Source organism: Triticum dicoccoides, chromosome 4B, assembly GCF_002162155.2.
Source record: "Triticum dicoccoides isolate Atlit2015 ecotype Zavitan chromosome 4B, WEW_v2.0, whole genome shotgun sequence".
Taxonomy (NCBI): domain Eukaryota; kingdom Viridiplantae; phylum Streptophyta; class Magnoliopsida; order Poales; family Poaceae; genus Triticum; species Triticum dicoccoides.
Genome location: NC_041387.1, coordinates 123,881,214 through 123,894,000, shown reverse-complemented (window position 1 = coordinate 123,894,000; position 12,787 = coordinate 123,881,214). Strand labels below are relative to the sequence as shown.

General features: G+C 40.5%; 1 long non-coding RNA gene across 3 annotated transcripts; it reads left to right on the top strand.

The window, feature by feature from the left end:
- Positions 1-7,264: 7,264 nt before the first annotated feature.
- On the top strand, positions 7,265-12,572 carry LOC119295403. Of its 3 annotated transcripts, XR_005143967.1 has the most exons (10): positions 7,265-7,751; positions 7,859-7,911; positions 8,034-8,313; positions 8,455-8,541; positions 9,569-9,656; positions 9,903-9,969; positions 10,262-10,324; positions 10,872-11,026; positions 11,608-11,840; positions 11,932-12,572. It is a non-coding gene; the product is annotated as an uncharacterized LOC119295403 (long non-coding RNA). The 3 variants fall into 3 exon arrangements; XR_005143965.1 differs by lacking the exon at positions 10,262-10,324 and having other exon boundaries at positions 7,266-7,751; XR_005143966.1 differs by lacking the exon at positions 10,262-10,324 and having other exon boundaries at positions 7,266-7,751; positions 8,000-8,313.
- Positions 12,573-12,787: the final 215 nt, after the last annotated feature.

The following is a 12,787-nucleotide window of genomic DNA, read 5'->3' as shown; positions in this document are numbered from 1 at the left end:
TTTGCCCTTGTTGTTGTAAATATGTAAAGCTAGCATTCAAGTTTTCAGCAAAGATTATGACTAACCAGATTCACAATAACACTTAGGTCTCATGTTTACTCATATCAATGGCATAATCAACTAGCGAGCAATAATAATAAAACTCGGATGACAACACTTTCTCAAAACAATCATAATATGATATAACAAGATGGTATCTCGCTAGCCCTTTCTGAGACCGCAAAACATAAATGCAGAGCACCTTTAAAGATCAAGGACTGACTAAACATTGTAATTCATGGTAAAAGAGATCCAGTCATAGTCATACCCAATATAAACTAATAGTAATGCATGCAAATGACAGCGATGCTCTCCAGCGGGTGCTTTTTAATAAGAGGGTGATGACTCAACATAAAAGTAAATAGATAGACCCTTCGTAGAGGGAAGCAGGGATTTGTAGAGGTGCCAGAGCTCGATTTTTAAAACAGAGATAATAGCATTTTGAGCGGTATACTTTCACTGTCAACACAACAACTATGAGATTTCGATATCTTCCATGCTACACACATTATAGGCGGTTCCCAAACAGAATAGTAAAGTTTTATACCCCCTCCACCAACAAGCATCAATCCATGGCTTGCTCGAAACAACGGTGCCTCCAACTAACAACAATCCTGGGGGAGTTCTGTTTAATCATTTTTGTTTGATTTGAGCATGGGACTGGGCATCCCGGTGACCAGCCATTTTTTCGTGAATGAGGAGCAAAGTCCACTCCTGTTGAGAATGACCCGCCTAGCATGGAAGATACAGACAGCCCTAGTTGATACATGAGCTGTTCGAGCATACAAAACAGAATTTCATTTGAAGGTTTGGAGTTTGGCACATACAAATTTACTTGGAACGGCAGGTGGATACCGCATATAGGAAGGTATGGTGGACTCATATGGAATAACTTTGGGTTTTATGGAGTTTGGATGCACAAGCAGTATTCCCGCTTAGTACAAGTGAAGGCTAGAAAAAGACTAGGAAGCGACCAACTAAGAGAGCAACAACAGTCATGAACATGCATTAAAATTAATAGACACTGAGTGCAAGCATGAGTAGGATATAATCCACCATGAACATAAATATCGTGAAGGCTATGTTGATTCTTTTTCAACTACATGCGTGAACATGTGCCAGGTCGAGTCACTCAATTCATTCAAAGGAGGGTACCACCCTATTATACGACATCACAATCATTTTAATAGCATGTTGGCACGCAAGGTAAACCATTATAACTCATAGTTAATTAAGCATGGCATAAGCAACTACAATCTCTAATTGTTACTGCAAACATGTTTATTCATAATAGGCTGAATCAGGAACGATTTGCTAATCATATTTACAAAAACAAGAGAGGTCGAGTTCATACCAGCTTCTCTCATCCCAATCATTTCATCATATATCATCGGCATTGCCTTTCACTTGCACGACCGAACGATGTGGATAATAATAATAGTGCATGTGCATTGGACTAAGCTGGAATCTGCAAGCATCCATTTCAAGAGAGAAGACAAAGTAATATGGGCTCTTGGTTAAAATAGATCAATTATGCATATGAGAGCCACTTAGACATTTTCATTATAGTCTTCTCCTATCAACCCCCAAAGGAAAAAAGAAAAGAAATAAAACTATTTACACAGGAAAGCTCCCAACAAGCAAAAAGAAGAACGAGAAATCTTTTTGAGTTTTTCTTTTAATTATTACTACTACAGTCATGGAAATTAAACTAACTAATTTTTTTGGTTTTTCTTAAGGTTTATCTAACACACAAGAAGAAAGCAGGAAAATAAATTAAACTAGCATGGATAGTACAATGAAAGAGTATGAGCACCGACACTAGAATGAGTGTGTGAACATGAATGTAAAGTCGGTGGGAAATACGTACTCCCCCAAGCTAAGGCTTTTGGCCTTAGTTGGTGTATGGCCAGGGGTAGCCTGGCTGATATCCGTAGTTGTAACTGGGGTCGTACTGAGATGCAGCAGCCATTGCCTCCTGAGCTGCAGCCTGGCGGCGGGCTGCCTCCGCTCTTTTCTCGTACTCGTTTGCCTCCTCCCTGGTGACAACATATCTTCTTTTTGTCTGATAATCAAAAAGGGTAGGAGCAGGGAGAGTAATATGGACAGCAGGACGCCTATCAAAGATTAGTCGATATTGGAGGAATTGTTCATTCCTCTGAAGAAAATGATGACTAACCATGGCATTATAATCTAAATAAGTGGGAAGCAACTCCGTATCATTTTCATGTATAGGTATATCAAGATAATTAGCCAAACGGGTTGCATAAATTCCTCCAAACAAGTCTCCAGCTAAACCATTATGATGCACCCTACGTTCAACAATTGCCCCCAAATTGTATTGTTTATCACCTAATACGGCACTCTTGAGAACACAAAGATCACGAACACACATGTGGCATGCTTCATCTTTACTGTTAATGCATCTACCAATGAAGAGAGCAAAATAATATATGGCAGGAAAATGAATACTCCCTATGGTAGCTTGTGCTATTTATGTAGATTCTCCCACAGTGATACTAGCAAGAAACTCTTTATATTCAGATTTACTAGGTTCATTAACACTTCCCCACTGCGGGAGTTTGCAAGCAGTAGTAAAATCTTCTAAGTTCATGGTATATGATTTATCATAAATATCAAACAGACAGTTTAAGAATTGCACGAAGATGTAAATTTAAACCTTCTCACAAATGAATCAGTTAAGTATTGGTATTGATGGCACTTATCTTGCATGAATTCCTCAAGGTCAGCATTACACACATATTCATTGAATTCATCCTTGTTGCCCGCTTTGATCATAAAATCCTCAGACGGACACTCACAAGGCCGCACGTCAGCTTCCCTTGGTGGTTTGTCACCCTGCTCACGTATCGCGAGCCGGGGTCCTTTCTTCCTTGAAGAACCACCTTGGTACATTTTCCTGAACATATTTCTTCCTCTGAAAAGTTTCTGAAATATTTAGTGACTCGAAATAAAAGTGAAACAAACTTAATGAAATTGATAGCAACTACTCCCACAAGTGCCTAGAGCCTCTATCATGCATTAGAATTACTTGGGACCTCATAAATTTAACATGCAAGCTCAAGAACAGGGTCACCTAAGCAGCAAGAATTTGCAATGAATAAAGCACTAGAGCAAAAACTAATTGGATCATTGTAGGAGTCACATACCAAAGAACAATCCCCCAAAGTAGTTTTGTCAATGGAGCTTTGAACAAGGAGATCGAAAATGGCAGCAAAACGAGATGGAACTCGTGCTTGAGCTAGGTAGTGATTTTTTTGGGGGGAAGATGGAGTGTGTGGGTGCAGGAATAAGTGGAGGGGAGCCACCATGGGCCCAGGAGGCAGGGGGCGCACCCTGTAGGGGTGGGCGTGCCCTGGACCCTCGTGGCCAGGTGCTTGCTCCCCCTGATGCGTTCTCAGCGCCAAATATTCTTAAATATTCCAGAAAAAATCATATTAAATTGGCATGGCATTTGGAGAACTTTTATTTTCGGGATATTTTTTATTGCATCGATAATTAAGAAAACAGACATAATATACTATTTCTACATTATTTATTCTATGTAACATAAAGTAAAGAGAGGGTACAGAAGGTTGTGCCTTCTAACTTCATCCATCTCATGTTCATCAAAAGGAATCCACCGACAAGGTTGATCAAGTCTTGTTAACAAACTCATTTCGAATCACATGAAACGGAGAAATTTCGAAGTGACACTAGGTTACCTCAACGGGGATATGGACATCCCCAATAATAAGAATATCATACTTTTTCTTTGCAGTAGGAAGAGGAAATTCAAAACCTCCAAATATAATTGATGGAATTTTCCCAATAGAATTTATGATGTGAACTTGAGGTTGTTTCCTCAAAAAGTGTACCGTATGCTCATTACCATTAATATGAAAGGTGACATTGCCTTTGTTGCAATCAATAACAACACCTGCAATAGTTAAAAAGGGTCTACCAAGGATAATCAACATACTGTCGTCCTTAGGGATATCAAGAATGACAAAGTCTGTTAAGATAGTAACATTCGCAACAACAACAGGCACGTCCTCACAAATGCCAACAGGTATAGCAGTTGATTTGTCAGCCATTTGCAAGTATATCTTAGTAGGTGTCAACTTACTTAATTCAAGTCTACGGTATAAGGCAAGAGGCATAACACTGACACCGGCTCCTAAATCACATAAGGCAGTTTATCATAATTTCTTTTGATGGAGCATGGTATAGTGGGTACTCCGGGATCACCAAGTTTCTTAGGTATTCCACCCTTAAAGGTATAGTTGGCAAGCATGGTGGAGATATCAGCTTCAGGTATTTTTCTTTTATTTGTAATGATATCTTTCATTTATTTAGCATAAGGGTTTATTTTAAGCATATCAGTTAAGCGCATGCGTAACAAAATAGGTCTAATCATTTCAGCGAAGCGATCAAAGTCCTCATCATCCTTTTTCTTTGATGGTTTAGGAGGAAAAGGCATGGGTTTCTGAACCCATGGTTCTCTTTCCCTACCATGTTTTCTAGCAACAAAATCTCTCTTATCATAACGTTGATTCTTTGATTGTGGGTTATCAAGATCAACAGCAGGTTCAATTTCTATATCGTTGTTATTGCTAGGTTGAGCATCTACATGAACATCATTATTAGCATCATCATTAGGTTCATGTTCATCTCTGGATTGTGTTTCAGCATTAGAGATAGAGGTATCATTAGGATTTTCAGGTGTTTCTACATTAGATTCACTAGAAGCATGCAAAGTCCTATCATTTTTCTTTTTCTTCTTTTTAGAAGAACTAGGAACATCTAAATTATTTCTCTGAGAATCCTGTTCAATTCTCTTAGGGAGGCCTTCAGGATACAAAGGTTCCTGAGTCATTTTACCAGTTCTAGTAGCCACTCTAACAGCAAAATCATGTTTATTATTTAATTCATCAAGCAATTCATTCTGAGCCTTAAGTACTTGTTCGGCTTGAGTGGTGACCATAGAAACATGTTTACTAGTGAGTTTAAGTTCGCCCTTAACTCTGGACATACAATCACTCAAGCGTCCAATCATATAAGCATTATTTTTCAATTGTCTACTAACATAATCATTGAAATTTCCTTGTTTATCCATAAAATCATCAAATTCATCTAAGCATTGGCTAGCAAACTTAGTAGACGAGATTTCAACTTTATCATATCTATAGAGAGACTTTACCTTCACTACCTGTGTCAGGTTATCAAGACCTTGTATTTCTTTAGGTGGTATATTGAGGCCATGAATTTCTTCAACAGGAGGTAAATTTTTAATATCTTCGGCTTTAATACCTTTCTCTTTCATAGATTTCTTTGCCTCTTGCATATCTTCAGGACTAAGAAATAGAACACCCCTTTTCTTTGGAGTTGGCTTAAGAGTTGGTTCAGGAGGTTCCCAATTAGGAGTTGGCTTAGGAGTTGGTTTAGGAGGTGCCCAATTATTTTCATTTGCCAACATATTATTTAATAGCAATTCGGCTTGGTCGACTGTCCTGTCCCTGAAAACACAACTAGCACAACTATCCAAGTGGTCCTTGAAAGCATCGGTTAGTCCATTATAGAAGATATCAAGTATTTCATTTTTCTTAAGAGAATGATCAGGCAAAGCATTAAGTAATCGGAGAAGCCTCCCCCAAGCTTGTGGGAGACTCTCTTCTTCAATTTGCACAAAATTGTAAATTTTCCTCAAGGCAGCTTGTTTCTTATGAGTAGGGAAATATTTAGCAGAGAAGTAGTAAATCATATCCTGGGGACTACGCACGCAACCAGGATTAAGAGACTTAAACCATGTCTTAGCATCATCCTTTAATGAGAAAGGAAATATTATAAGGATATAATAATAGCGGGATTTCTCATCATTAGTAAACAGGGTGGATATATCATTTAAGTTAGTAAGATGTGCCACTACAGTTTCTGATTCAGTGCCATAAAAAGGATCAGATTCAACTAAAGTAATTATCTCAGGATGAACAGAGAATTCATAATTCTTATCGGTAACAAAGATAGGTGAAGTAGCAAAAGCAGGGTCATGTTTCATTCTAGCATTCAGAGTCTTTTGTTTCAGCTTAGCTAATAATTTCTTAAGATCTGATCTATCATTGCAAGCAAAAAAATATCTAGCAGTTTCTTCATCCATAACATAACCCTCGGGAACAACAAGCAATTCATATTTAGGGGGAGAACCTTCATCATCACTATCATCAATATTATCAGTTTCAATAATTTCATTATCCCTAGCTCTAGCAAGTTGTTCATCAAGAAATTCACCCAGTGGCATAGTAGTAGCAAGCATATAAGTAGTTTCATCACAAGTATCATGCATAGTAGAAGTGGCATCATCAATAACATTGCGACATATTAGAATTAATAGCAGAAGCAGGTTTAGGTGTCGCAAGTTTACTCATAACGGAAGGAGAATCAAGTGTAGAGCTACATGGCAGTTCCTTACCTTCCCTCGTAGTTGAGGGATAAATTTTAGTTCTTTGATCTTTCAAGTTCTTCATAGTGATCAGCAGATATAAATCCCAAGTGACTCAAAGAATAGAGCTATGCTTCCCGACAACGGCGCCAGAAAATAGTCTTGATAACCTGCAAGTATAGGGGATCGCAACAGTTTTCGAGGGTAGAGTATTCAACCCAAATTTATTGATTCGACACAAGGGGAGCCAAAGAATATTCTCAAGTATTAGCAGTTGAGTTGTCAATTCAACCACACCTGGATAACTTAGTATCTGCAGCAAAGTATTTAGTAGCAAAGTAGTATGGAAATAATGGTAACGATAGCAAAAGTAACAGTAGCAGTTTTGTAGTAATTGTAACAGTGACAACGGCAAAGTAACTAAGCAAAGAACAATATGTGAAAAGCTCGTAGGCATTGGATCAGTGATGGATAATTATGTCAGATGTGATTCCTCATGTAATTTAAAACAAAAAAGAAGCTAGCCAACTCACCTTCAGGAGGCTCTCCCGATTTCAGCCTTCGTTGGCCGTTGAATCATGGTCAATCTGGTCTTTGACTTCGTTTGGGCCGTTAGATGCTCGCTGCTTGTTTTGACCGCGTGGTAACTTCACATGGCCAATGACGGGTGGGCTATTGTTCTGTGCCTATTGGCTGGGTAAGCCGTTTCGAGGTGTGAGTGCGCCCTCTCCCCGCATGCCGCGTGCGCGTTGCGCCATTTGCGGGGGCGTGGGTAACCCTGTCGTCGAAAGCCCCTCGGCCCAATCCAATCGCCCGCACTCCACAACCCTCCCTTCCTCCTCGATCTCTCTCCCTCAGCCACCACAAACCCTAGGTCCTCCCCTTCTACCCTACTCTCCACCGCGCCGCCTCCTCCTCCCCTTCACCATTCCCTCCAGCGGCAGGCACAGGGAGACGACGACGGCGCTCGATTTGAGCCGCCCCGCTCCCCTCCCTCTCCACTGCGCCTCGGCCTCGGCCGCCCCGTGCTCTGCCGGCGCCCGTCGGCCTCGATCCGGCCTTGGCAGGAGGAGCTCGCCCTCGAGACAGGAGGAGGGGAGCAGGAGGATACAGGAGCATGGCCTTCTTCTCGCGCTGCAGCCACCGGCCTTGTCCTGCTCGAGGAGGAGCAGCAGGAGGGGCGCACCCAGCCACCAAGGTAGCCTTCGTCGAGGGCTTCTTACACCTGAACCTCGATCTCCACGGTGCTGGCGTCCAGCAACTCAAGTTCAAGGTGCCCCCCTCCCCTCTCCCCCCTCTCTGTTTGGTTCTTTTCGGCAGCCGTGGATGTGGTTTCCCCCTCACCCCTCCCTGTTTGCTCTGTTTTGTTGGTGGATGCAGGGAAGGAGAGGATGATGACGCCCAGACATGGAGAGGAACAACAGCAGCTCAAGGTCTTTTCTCCTCCACGCCTCCCTATGCCCCTCTCTCGTTTCTATGTGCTGTTTTGTTCAAGGTTTGTTGTTTTCTTTGCTCCTACAGATGCTAATGTGGCTGCCATATCTGTGCCAAGCAGTGCCTGCTTATAAAGTGGTGAAGCTACAGGGAAGAGGGAGGAAGTCGGCGACAGGGTGAAGGAGCAGGCCGGCCCTCATGGAGGCAGCGCTACCAGCCAGCTAGGGAGGCGGTCCGGCTCACCTCTGCTATGCCATGAGCGGCGGCGCTACCTCTGCCTCCAGTCTCACCTCCTCTGCCAACCATTGGAAAATTTAGGGGAGACCCAAGGCGAGCTTCCCCTCTGTTGCATGCACTCCTGATCTCTAAAGATTTCTGTAGCCTAAATGCCTATGTACCATGTAAGCAAGCCCAACCTAATGCACACCATCAGCTTGATGAATTACCAAATGGTTTGTTTTTGTTGCATATAGACCATTGACGGGTGTGCAGGAGCCCTTCTAATTGGTGCTCTATGTGTGTTTTCTTTTCTTTTGTTGCAGAATAATAATTCAAGCGGATGGCCAATGCACCTTGGTGTTTAGCAGTATGATGGTCGGTGAAAGTATGTTATATATATATATTGCAAGGTGATGGGCTGCTGACTTTTGTTGTCCACTTCTGCTGATTTCTACCCACTTCTGCTTAATTTGATATCTACTGTATAAGTAATGCACTAATATACAATACATAAAAAAATGACCCGTGTTATATTTCAAAAGTGGACAGGGGTGCGTGGAAGCTTGCTATCCATGTGCCAGAGCCATGAGTTGGTTGCAAGATCTTATGGGTTTCACCTCTAGCCTACCCCAACTTGTTTGGGACTAAAGGCTTTGTTCTTGTTGTTGTTGTGTTATATTTCAAAAGTATGGTTTTGCTATGCGTTGCTTAGAATCATTAGTGTTCGTTATTTTTGTTCAGATTTGTTGTGTATGCATGGTAGACCTTTCTAGGTTCTACTTTCTTATTCTTCAGCCATAATTCAGTTCATGATAGTTGCTGCTGTACTAAAGTGCAGACATTAAAATATTTTAGAACAGAACAATTAGATGCTTCGAGTCGTTCAAAACTGAAGGGAGCACCGAGGTATCACATTTGTAAAATCATGCATATGCAGGAGCTCAGCAGTCTACTGACCTAAATTTCTCCCCAACTTATTTCTTTTTATTCAATCCAGAATTTTAGGTTTCCTTGGTCACCACGGCCTCCTCTCTATTGGCTCTCCTCTATCTTGTTTCCCTATAAAAAATGGAAACTACCATGAGAGATAAATGCCAACTAAAAGTTAAATTCAGTTAGAAAGTTAAATTCAGTTAGAACTAGCTTTTTGCACGTGTGTTCTTGATTCTTCATGTACGACCACATAGTAGGGACGCAACAAATATTTGTTAGCTAGGTTGCTTGCCTAATGAAGCTCCCATGTGGACCATTTACTGCTCTGTGTTATTGGAATTTGTTTGTAGTGTTTGCTCGGGCTAAATAAATTCATGTCATTTTCCTCCATTTATTTCCTTTTATGCATAAGAGCTACCTTTGGCAATTGCTCTGTCCAGCCTATTAATCACCGAGGAAGGTTTTGATGCAATCTGCTGAATAAGCTCACATTGTTGATTGCAGGATCATAAGATGCTTTTACACATGATTGTGTGATGCTCAGAGACATTTCGCACAGTAGAAACTTCTTGTGAAGCTTGATTTTATTCAGGTGCCTAACTGACTACCACTTCCTCGGCGTTTGTGCTTACCAGCATGCTGTAAACTTCTTGTGAAGCTCGCTGTTTCATGTGCCTAACTGACTGCCGCTTTCCATAATCATGCTTATTTGCATCCAGATGGTGATTTTGGGCTGAAAGATTATTGCAAGCTTAGAATATTTTAAATGCCCTTATTGACATGATTTGTATGATAAACTTCCAAAATATTCATTTAACATTGCTATTTTTCTTTTCAGAGCCATATGAATTTTTTTATAGAAACATGTGCAGAGTAAAATGGACACATCTTCTGGTACATCTGAGGTATAGAATCGGCAATCTTCATTGAATGTTGTAACATATTTACAACTAGATTCAATTTTAAATCATAAATAGAAGTCGTTTAAGTTTCGGATAGTTATATGATGTGCCATGTGCATGCTTTACAGTTACCTTGCAAGTGTCGTGATGTTGCATAGATATTTCTTTATCTATATGAATGTTGGACCCTGCGTGATTGATCTTATTTTGTTCCTATGTGAGAACTAGCTCTCCTTTAGTAGTGTAGTACTTCTATGCTAAACTGAACCAGGAATGGTTTGATTGTGCTCTGTAGGACAGTGTGATTTATTTTCATAGAATGTTGTCATCTATATCTTGCTGAAGTACAGAACTATTGGTCAGTTAATTCTCTCACTCATCAATTTACAAATTCAGTACTCCCTTTGTAAACAAATATAAGAGTGTTTAGATCACTATTTTAGTGATCTAAACGCTCTTATATTAATTTACGGAGGGACTATTTTATTTCACATGGGGCTTGGCTGGTTTACGTTTAATTCATGCATCATATATGGTTGTTTAGTTCAGACTTGTGCATGTGCATGCATTGGAATTGATTTAACAAAGATATAGCATGATTATGTACATAAAAATAGTATGAGTATGCATGATCTATGAATAAATGCTCGGATATAGTTAGTCATGAGATAGTAGGAGTATCATGAGCTTACAACCTCTGGATATGATTAATACTTAAATGGCATGTAGTTGTTCAAAAATCTGGAATGTCTTTCGAGAACTGTTGATCAGTGTTGCTATAAGTATTTCTCAGAGTTTTGGTTGCATGGATGTACATTAGAGTAGCAGAGGTTCTTATTTTACTTTGTCCAGAAGAGGGGCTTTTACTTATTTTTGTTCACAATTTTTATCTAACTTTCTATCAGCACCAACGACCACAATGGGATGGATCAAGCAGCCAAGACTTAGAGTGTGGTCGGGCAGCGCCATGGGGCAGATCTGTGCGGCGCAAGGGGTGGCAGATGCGAAACTGAAGCTTCCCTGAACTTCGGAGCAGTCAATTGAGAAGATGGACACGACGGTATGTAATTCGTCATATTTAGAATAGCTAGGAAAAGTGGAAAGTGTTTTTTTTAACCTAAGTGAAAAGTGGTTGGTTACTTCTGAAATGGAAATTAGTAAAATCATCAGCAAAAATAGTAACTCTTCAGCTTAAAAATTGTAGCAATATTAGTGTTGGTCAGTGGAAAATTGTGAAGTTCAGTCCCCAAGCCCTGAATCATAAACCTGATTAGAGTTCTTGTCATATTTAGAATAGCTCGGAAGCTATGGATTCGTCGTGCTATTTCTGATTAAAAATAGTAACCCAGAAGGGGGAGGCTCCTGAATAATTCATAGGACAGCAGCTGAATAATTGGAAGAATCATTTTGTACACACAGGATAGTACAGACAACATAATGCTCAGTCATTTTTGAATAGGTTCAGATAGGTATGGCTTATGGGTCTTGTACTGATAGTACTGACAATGTTGATTAATCCTTCGATGGAACTTGTTAGCAGCTTTGGCCATATGGTTTGATGTGCTTAAATAATCAATATATGATAGTATTGTGTATAATATCAGCTGCACTGAAGATATAAATTCTGTTTTGTGCAAGCAGAGTGAGGATTGGTGCTACCGCCCCTGGTAGGAGCCCAATGTCCTAATCGAACTACTGTCATGGAGAGGGCAATACGTGGATTTGCTTCAGATATTGGAGACAACGCCATTGTGCCGAAGCTCGGAACAATCTTCAATACATTGAGTGAAGCATACGATTTTTACAATCTGTATTTATGGGAGAAAGGATTTGGCATTCGATATGGTAAAAGCTGTCTGAATGTTGAGAGGACGGTATGTGAATCTGGTTTCAATTCTTTCTTTATGAGCTGGTTGTTTCACTAACATGTTCATCGTCTCATTTGTCGTTAAATTGTGGTTGCAGTGGAAATCTATTGTGGATAATACTGGTCTTGCCGGCGTTAGTGCCCTACTCTGATAAGGCTGCTGCAGTCTGAACCATTCATTGTATCACACGTATGCGCAGACGATACACTGACGATCGCACAAGCACATCAACGTGTACAGCAGGGATTTGATGAAGAATTTGAGGCAGAACAATGTGAACCTTGCTAAAGTGCACAACATTAGGCAGTTTCCTTGGGTCGATGGAGAATGTGCCTTTCACAAAAAGAGCTTCAAGGAGCTTGTGTGGCAAAATAAGCTGCGAGCAACCGGCTGATGATGTTAGTTAAACGATGGAGGTGTTTGCGGAGCTTGGTTCAAAGGATCCTCACTTCACATATCATGTACAGGCCGATAAGGAGGGAAGGATAAACGCACTCGTGTGGGCAAATGGGGACAGTAGGCTGGTGCAAAAAAGACTGTAGCTTATTCTCAAATTTTCTGTCTCTAATACTGAATTTGGTGTGTACCGATAAATCATGTAGCGTGTGAGATCCATCATGCAGTTTAACTGCTAATCCCAATTATGTTATGCATGCCCTGAAGCTGATGAATTTGTGTTCTCCTATACTGAAATGTCAAATTGATTGTGTGTATGATTGGATACTTCTGCAGAAAGTACATTGAACGTGTGAGCATTATGTAGATGGAATTGTAATGAATCAAGTAGCACTGTTTTGAGCTGTAGTTTGGACCTGAACTCCGTTGCATCCAGGATGCATATTAGTCAGAATACGCCCAAGTACAGAATCTCATAGATGATGTAGCTGTAGTTTTGAGTTGTAGTCAGATTCTATACTAAAGTATAGATAAGCTGCATCAAGTCAGGCCTGAAG